Genomic DNA, 9,872 nt, shown 5'->3' on the forward strand with positions numbered 1-9,872 from the left:
AATTGGTTCCTCCCCACTCCCCAAATAAAAGCATTTTTTTCAATAGAAAGTAATTTGGGCAGCTGGTGAACTGTGCAGCTCACCAATCTATGAGTTCTCAAACACATCCAAGCTGTGTTTTCATGGTTCAAGGAAGAACCAACATTATGCCTGGAAGGATTATCAATCACCAGCTGCACAGTATCATCTGTTGTAAATTGGGAGCCTGATTAATAACAGGGATTTGAGCATGGTCCTTGAAAATTGTGATCTTTATTGACTAACTGGACTGGTGACTTTCTCTTTTCATGTTGCTTGCACTCAATTTGTGCTGCTTTCTGTTACCAATAGTGTATATTACTATTTCTGTTATGATTGTTTTCCACATTATATAAAGTCAATAGTGAAGTGTTGGGTGAAGCAGGCAAATTTTTTATCAATTGTGTATGAGACTTTTTGCCCTGCTTTTGATTTTCTTTCTCATTCATCAATGATTGTAGTGCACCTCTGCTGTCTACTCTTGTCATTGAGGGAATATCTAGAAAACAGGGGGAATACCTAGCCCCATTGGTTAAAATAGCCTTTGAACCTGTTCAACTTTTCAGAATTTCTTATTTCCCCTAAAGTATTGAATCAATATTTTGGAGGCTGTTTGCTTTTAAAAAAGAGTGAAGAGTGAAGTTTGATTAACTGTTTTAAACCTGACTCTGATCACAATGAACTTTGAATATTTTTCAAGTGATAAAGTCAACCTATTGCTGAAGAAAGGGACTTTGATTTTCTATCCCTCAGTCACCCATTCCATTTTAGGAGCTTTATGAAAACAAATAGGTTCAACTTAAACTGTTTTGGGGATTTTGGTTTTTTTAACTCAGTAAATTCTCTTTTTAACTTCATCTCCATCCTATTTCCTTAGCCTAGTCTGAGGAGTGTACCACCAAATTTTTCTCTTGACTGGTATGGATGAACTAGAGCCAGTGTCCACAGGATTCCCAGCAAATGTCTCTCACAGAACTGGCAGAGCTGACCCTTTTCTCCTGAGGTACCACATTTAAACTGTGTAAGTGACAAAGAATTGCAGAACCTCCAGTAATTACTGACAATTGTAGGTCAGTTCTGTAGGTAGCTTTGCTCTCCAGATCAGCTTCACAATAGAGCAATTGTAGAAACTTATTTTTTTAATGTGCTTCCTATCTTAAAAAATGGATGTAAGTTGGGACTTTTACCTGACACCATAGTCACTACCACTTTTTTTTTTTAATTGATAAATACTTCAGAAAAAGAAGTATTTATTTTAGAAGAAGTTTTTGCAGTGCAAAAAAACTGCAAACCCCACTCTCAGGATGCCACAAGCCCGTGGCATTTTTTTGCTGGAAGATTAACAATAAGCATCCATGAATGGCTTTTATGAACATAAAATTGATTTAGCATAGATCACCTTTGTTATGTTCAATTGCTATATATTTTTTTTACTTGTAACAAACCTCATTACAATTATTTGCAACAGAGATCTTCCTTTTATAGTTAGGGAAGGTATTTTATTCCTTAGGTGGTCTGTAAGTAGAGACTGCTAGGAAGTGATGTCCTCAGAACTGAGAGTATGACACAATAACCTCATTTTTGCAAAGGTTTTTGCTTTCTGCATGGCCTGTGGTGCTGCAGGGTGGGAGTAGCTGGGGTGTGCACATGGCACCAGCATCACAAGCTGCTCTACCCAACCTATTTGGCTGGATAACCCCCAGCACACTCGACCTGAGGCTCCATTCTGTCATGCAATTTCTGCCTTAGCAGAACACGTCTCAAAAAGCTCCAACATTAGCATTATGGATTAAATTTGACCATAAGTTCTTTTATTTAACAAATTATAAAATAACCCCACCTAAATCTGTTTGATGTCTCTATTGCCATCCTCCTCTAACCTAATCACAACAAACTCATCAGACCAAAGTTTTAGGAACATGTTTCTACACTAAAACACTTGTCAGTTTTCAGATTATGATTTATAGCTGGGTGTTGAAGCTCTACTGAATCCATGGTTAGAAGACAAATATTGATGCTCCACTAATTAGAGTGGAAAGAATTTCACAAGGAGGTCATTGCACTTGTACCCATGGTACAATGTTGCATAATCAAATCCTATAACTATGAAATAATGTTAAAGCACCTCAGCTTGCTGGGAACTCAGCCATGGCAGACTCTCCCAGCATCTCAAGCTGTGAAGCAGTGAAATAAAGAGGATGGAGTTAAAAATGCTGAGTGTCTCACTAATTTGTGTAATCTACTGGGAGGACAAAGAGGAAACCCCAGGGAAACTCCAGCAACTCTCAAAAGGTGCAGCAGAGAAGTTTGCTCTGTCAAAAATTCAGCTCCATTCTCAGGAGGCTAAAGGGAGGATATCTGCCTTGAAAGAACAATTTCTTCAGCAGCAAGAAACCATTTCCACAGGTTAAATGGAATGAAATGCAGACCAGGACACTTTAGGAGGAGGAATTTTTTTCAGACTGAAATTGCTAAAGATACGTTCTGAAGAGTGGCTCTTAAGAAGAGGTGAGACCTGGAAGCACAAATGCTAAGGAGCCTCAATAAGGGAGCAGGGACATTTCCAAAAGAATATAATTTGCTGGAAACTATTCTCAGATGTGCAGTATTTTGAGCAAAGAGCTAAACTTCGTGATGAACCCTGTAGCATCAGTGATTTGGGATATGATTAGTGTCCCATTGAAGTCAGCAGGAAATTTCTTCTGCATTCAGCTGGCTTTCCATTGCACCCTTGTGGGATGGGAAATTCAGAGTATAATTTGTAGCCTAAGGTATACAGTCAGGGGAGAAAAAATACTGCATGCAACAAATCAACCCACAACCAGGCCAGCTGTCACAGACAAAAAGAAGGTACAGCCAGAGTGACAGCAGGCAGAATATCAGCATCTCTGGACAGACAAACAGGTGGGCAACATCCAGGCAGAGTGACTGCCAAGGCTGCCCAAGGAGCAGCAGCCAGCAGCCCAGGCCTCCAGGAGCAGAGCAGCAGAGGTGTGGATGCACGAACACACTGATGCACTTCAGTGCAGGCAGCCACACATCAGCTGGTGTGCAAATCAAGGGGCTCAGGGACTGTTCTGGACAGACAAATGTTGAGGATGAGTGGACTGGTCCTGCTTCAAGTAGCAGCCCAGGCAGTACACTCAAAGCCCATTTAAAGTCCATTTTCAGGGTGTCTGTACAAAGCCACCCCTTCACCCCTTTCTGAAGTGTTAGTGGTTGGGCTGGCACTGAACAGAAGTCTCCATCCCTGCGTTTCCACTTGGACACTCACTTTTGACTAAGGGCAGCTGTTTATGTCTGCTGCTCAAAGGAAAACAGTCCCTGTTGTGACCTGGGAAAGGATGTCTGGAGGCTGCAGGGTGCCTTGGCTGGACAGGCTGCAGCAGGAGCTCAGCACAGCTTTCTCACTCTGGTACATTCAGGGATGTCTCTCCCTTCCTGTCATTCCTTCAGGAAGCCGTGACCTCCCTGCTGAGCTCTCATCTCCTACCAGTCCCACACCACCACCTGATGGCATCAGTACTGGATTTAGAGAGCAATATAAAGCAGAAGGAGCTGTATTTGTTGCACTGAAAGAAATTCACTGCTATGCAGACAGTACCAGCAACATGAAGAAATGCCTATGGGCCTATTTACATCCAGCCACAGGCTTCACTTACAGTGACAAGCTTCAACAGGACAGAAGCAACAGCCCACCTGAGCATTCAGAGCTTTACTGGAGCACACATGGGCAGCTTTTTCCATTGTTATTTGTGTCATGTGAGGAGATATCATTGCCCACATTTCTGTGCAGGTCTAATTTGTTTAAGACCTGCAGTAGGAACTATTCGGTTTGGCAATTCTAATGTGCAGCTCCCCACAGTACACACAATTCACTTTTTTCTAACTGGCTGGTGTTGCCCTCCTGCTGTATGAGCCTGATACTGCCCTCCTGCTGCTCTGTCCACCTGCTTCGAATTTATTTCCAAAATGCATCTCTACTGTAGGATCTTCTCCCTGAAGGTGAACAAGTTAATAGGTTTGCTCTACTTGATGTACTCATAGATTCCTTCTGCACTGGGATTTGACTACTGATTATGCATTTTTTCATCTTCTCTTTCTAAGCTGAAGATAAAAATCCCCTAGGCAAAGGAAGATACCTTAATGCAAGATAGTTTAATCCAAACCCTGAAATGGGCACATATGAACACGAGTCATGTGCTATTACCAGTTTTGTTGTAGTTCTTGTGTTTTTTCAAAGCAAGAAGCAATGGGAAAATATACAATGTAATGTTTTGAAGTAGATCCAAAAGTAGACTAACATTTACAGCTCTCAAAATTATTTCCCATGTTTCCTTTCTGGAGAAGACCTGTAAATGTAACAGAATGATAACCTCCCTGCAAGATATTTAAACCATGAAAGAGAATAATACTCCTGCTATAGAATTCCACTTAATGGTTTAAGTAATTTGTAGACAGAATTACATTTTTATTAAACCTTACACATGAATTTCTATACAATCTTATTGGTTTCAGCCTTGTTAAATTGTATGCCACTCTTCAATATGAGACTGTAAGAGCTCCAACTGTGCAAATATCCTTACACATATTACAGAAGCAAATTTGTTGCTACCTTCTCTTTTTTTCTTCTCACCTAAATTATTATATAGCATTTTGCAAACACTTATGGATTTTCCAGGAGAACAATTCCTTACTGTGTCAAAATTACCATCTTTCCTTCTAACATATCTGTGTGTACACAGATGATGGAGGGAAAGTTTCTTATTTTCAAACATAGTTGAATGAGTTCTTACTGGAAAATTAAGAATTTCTGGAAAGAATTTGGCAGAACAGATGTATGCTTTCCCAAATGAGAAACATGCATCTGTTTCCTAGAAATCTAAACAACAACAGCATAGAAGTCACACAAACAAGTTGTGTGGGTTTTTATTTTTTTCCCTACAGATGGTTCTTATTTTTATACAAAGAAATAAGGGGAGGGGGGGAAGCCACAGTGGAAGTTTCTAAATGAAGCAATGAAGTGCATTCTTATCAATGAAATTTAAATGGTCTCCAGGATGAAATTGTTTCATACAAATCTGCCCAATTGTACCTGAAAACCGTACAAAAGCTTTCCTTATTAAAATGCTGCCTTTCAGCCTCCCTGCTTCCATTTAGTCACAGTCTGATCTCCCTATCAATTCATTTTTTCCATTTCTGTTACCTGTAGATCATTTTGTCTTGCTCCTACAATGTGGATTTAGAGTTTGCAGTCAGGAACTGATATGATCCAGTGCAAACCCTTTTGATTAGATATTCCTGTTCCATGCTCAGAGTTGTCAGGAAGGATATGCTTTTTAATGTCATGAGCAGCATTTTCCCCCATCCCCACAATCATGCTTTACAGCCACTAAAGAGTGAATTGATAGAAGAGCTGCTCAGCTCAGACTATCAAAAAAATCCCCCATCCAGAATGGAAAAATATATTATTGTAATTAAGTATTAGGATTAATTTCCTAATCCTTAAATTTTTCAATTGTCCATTTGAGAGATGTGTCTCTAATTAAATTTCACTTTGGTCACTGTAATGAAAACAATATCAACTAGAAGTCCAGCCTCAGTCAGCCTGTGTGGATAGCAGCGATAAGGCTGGATAATTGCAGGATTAATAACTGGCCTTTTATTGTGTCTGAAAGCAATGTAACAATATATAGACTTTCTGAGTAACTTTAAAACATAACCACATTGTACAATATTGCTACCCTGATCACTTTTTCCTTTCACCTTTTTTTTAAAAAAACCCATGGAAACAATTGGACTACAAAGGTATGATTGTTCCTAGGTCATATTCTCCTCTAGGGTTTCCAAAAAGCAAGCAATGCTGCTCAGGCAGCTCCAGCAGCTCTGTTACAAAGTAGAACAACTTTCAATAACTGCTGTTATTCCTCTTCATTTACAGTGCAGGCCACAGGGTAACTGTTTAATGTGGTAGCCACTTCCCTGAACCTCTTGTACATTTGCTGACACATGAAGCATGTTCCTAACACTTTGAGTTTCTTGAATGAGTGCGGGATTTCAAAGTTTAAGAAAAAATACCAGTCCAGTGACTAATGCTCTAGTGAATAATCCAGCTCTGGAGACAGAGCCTCTGCACAGTAGCATCCTTCCTTTGTGGCTGAGACACTTCACCCTCAATTATACAAGGTACTTTTAAAGAGGCACATTCCCCTTTATGGCTGCATGGTGATGCTGAGAAAGGGGTAGGAGTAGGAGCCAGGCAACCAGCCTGCTCTGCCAGGCTGCCATGGATCTTAATTAATGTGCAGAACAGCATGTAGGCCTGCACAGTTTATCCATGTTGTCTGGATACAGCATGAATGCAAGTGAAACTTGAACCTAATCTAATAGTTGCATGAAAAGAGCTGGTAAAAACCCAATGTAAAACAATCTTTTGTTAAACGGGCAGCTTGTGGAGGAGGTTGCAAAAATTGCCCAGGCTCCTCTGGAATCACCTTGCACTGCCACGGGGCTTTTGGGAAATTGGGCACTGCTGCAGAGCATCCTGCCCCTGCCTGCAGCCCTGCTCCCTACCCCACCTTCTCCTGGGCACCATTCCCACTTAGGATTTGTCTCCAAACTTCTGCAGAAAACATTACTCTCATCCCCACCTTCCTCAGGAAATCATATCTCTTTTCCCTCTCCTGCAAAAGCTTTTCATATGTGGCTATGCCACATATGTTGCCCAACACAAAAAATGTCATCATAATATATACTTGAATGCATTTTTCCACCAGTCCACCCAGAACTACTCTGAACGAGTCAGTCTTAGGATCTGGCTTAACCACCCTGAATAAAAAAACCCCAAACAATAAAAAGCCCAACAAAAACTACCTAAGTAGTATTATTTTGATTGAATAGATTCAGTTTGACGCAATGTAGCAAATTCATCAATCCTCAGGAATTCTAAAAAGCATGTTCTGTAGAATTATAAATACACTTAAAAATCACTATTTGGCATTTGTTGAACTCATTCACCCTTCCACATCATCATTAACTTCATTCTCATCTCTCTGTGCAACCATTCTCTGCATCAGGAGACTTTATATATCCTTCTCACAGAATTTTAAGGTCAGTCAGAGAAGTTAACACCATTGCTTTTCATTTAATCTTCAAGCTGTATTTTTACTCTTATTTCTATGTATGATTACCTTAGTGTACATATTCCCAACATGAATATATACCTAACTCTGACCAGATCCAGAAACTCTGCCTCCCACTCAGTATCTTGAGTTTAACTGACTACAAAGGTTTACATCTCTTTAGGACATGATTTCTTTGACATTTTTGACTGGAAATTGAATATTTCAAAAGTATTGGCCAACATAAAAGCCCCTGGGCTTTTACATATTGTCCTATTTTAGATGTGGAGAAGCATCTCCTTTTCTTCCATGTGCATTAGCCCTGTGCATTTACTGTAGTCTAAATTGAGTTCAAACAGACTGATTTCTTTGAAGGTGGATGTTTGCTAAATCCTGAACAGAATTAATTTCAGCATTCAGAAACACAAGCTGAGTACTAGTATTATGACTCTTCAATGGGTTTTTTATATTTTTTTAATAAAAGCAAAGCTCTTAGATACAAAACTCTGTACATGCCATGAGGAATGGGTTAAGACAATGTTTGAAATAATTTTTCCATTTCACAAGTTTTGTATTTTCATGGTGGAAAAAAAACCACATCTGAATTTTTGTAAACCACTCTCTCCTTCCTAACAAAAAATCAAAAATGCCTACTTTTTTTTCATTTCTTTGCAAGTTCTAAGGCATGACTGCTCTTCTGAATGAAAATAGACAGATACTGGAAGACTACTGAAGTGTCATCCAGTAATTTGAGAGTAAAACATTTTAATTGTCGAGTATGTAGCTGGTTGGCAAATGTGAGAGAGAGAAGCATTTTTGTGTGCAAGCCTATACATACAAGTTATAAAGGGAAGGAGGAGTCTTTTCTATTCTCAAGTAACACAAAATCCAAAGGCTTTAGTGAGAGTTACTACTTGGAAAACACTGCTTAGTCTGAAATCTCCTGAAAAAATATAGTGATATTTCTCTTCTAGAGTTTGTGTATCTCCATCACTTAGAACTGGTAATGCTTATCATCCTGCCTTGGGAAAACCAGTGAGGGAGTCTTCTCTTGGAGAATGGAGAGGGTTGCTCTGTGAGAACACTGAAAGCTTAACTAATTTCTACTGATAATCTCTGTCCTGACATCATACACTGTTGTTCCACCCCACATCCATCTGCAATAAAATAGGATTAGAGAAAAGGATCAGAAAAGGCATGCAAGAATTGAGGCCTGAAACTGTTGCCTAGTTATGGAAGGTTTTGCCATGTTTATTAATCTTTAAGCCCTTAAGCATTTTTTTTTAAATTTCTCCCCTTTAAATACTCCCAAGTCAGTCTAGCTGTGCAGCTAGAAAAAAATCACCCAAAATTCTTTTGTAACCTAGACACAAACTCACACAAGCTGCAGCATAGTGCATTTTTATGGTTTCATAACTGAGCTGAAGCTCAGAAATACTCTATATGATGTGCATTGATTAGGAAAAGTACTGCAGCATCTCAGCATCTCTAGGCAGTGAGAGGATCTTTTCTCCACTCCTGTAAGAATCACATGATAGCTTGCTTATGTTTCCTACCTTAGTGATCCAGCTGTGATATTCATAAAGCAACCATTGAATCTCTTGCCTCTTTCTTTAGGAGTGCCACAATGTGCAGCTTCCTTTGTGTTGCCCATATATGCCAGCAGTCTTTTTAAAAGCCACTCTTGCTCTTCTGCTGATCATTGCAACAGACAGGAAGGTGATTTCAGAAGAGTTGCTCTGATTCCCACTGCTTTCAGTGAGAGAAGAAATATCTTCTCCCTCCTCTCTGAAAGAAGTACTTGGCAGAAGCAACAGACAAGTTCTTAAACTCCTGTCTGTGCTTCTTGGAAATGATACTAGTGCAGATCACATTCTCCCAATTAAAAACTGTCAGAGTGAAACAGTCTAACATTTTGCTGCAAATCTATTTGGTGAAAAAGGACATTAGATGAGGAAATATTGAACAGTGACTACAATATCCCCAGCAAGTCTATCAGAATTACATCATTTGCCTTTAGCTGGTGCAGGATTTTTCCTTTGCTCAGTGTTCAGCATCATACACAATGAAGGACATGAGCGCTCTAGATCCCTTTTTTCCCCATTACCACTATTCAGAGTGGGAGTTATGAATATGTCCTTGACAAAACTTGAAATTTAGAATAGTTTCACTTGTTGCCATTATTTTCTCAAGTTATTTCATGGACACTAATTAATATTCCAGCTACTTAGGCAATCCTGGTCCATCCCACTGCAAGGAAGTCAGTCTCCAGATTACCAGATGTACTGAACACCCTTGTTCTCCCTGTTTAACATCATTACAAAATGTCAGTGGATACTGTTCCTAAGTGTTCCTGTATCACTGTGTCTCTCTTGGCCATCAGGCACAGAAGAATCTGCAGTTATTACGTCCTTTTGTGCCCAAAGGAGAAAGAGTAGGATTTCAGGATACATTAATACCTCCACAAGGGAAACGTGTTACACATGCTTGGACTCAGCCTCAGCCCAAAGGAGGAGCCCTTAACAAGCATCTCTCAGTGCTGAGTAGGTGAACAAAGCAAAAGGGACTAGGACTTGAGGCAGATGGATCTGTCCAGATGGCTCTGTCACAATGACTGTACAAAAGTTAACTCCAGCAAGGGCTACATATTCACATCTGCACTGCCCTTTTGACTGCAATAACACATACCTAGCAGGAAGCAAAAGAAACAAACCCCAGGGGAAAGAAGAAAAG

This window comes from Catharus ustulatus, chromosome 9 (assembly GCF_009819885.2).
Source record: "Catharus ustulatus isolate bCatUst1 chromosome 9, bCatUst1.pri.v2, whole genome shotgun sequence".
In the NCBI taxonomy this organism is placed as follows: domain Eukaryota; kingdom Metazoa; phylum Chordata; class Aves; order Passeriformes; family Turdidae; genus Catharus; species Catharus ustulatus.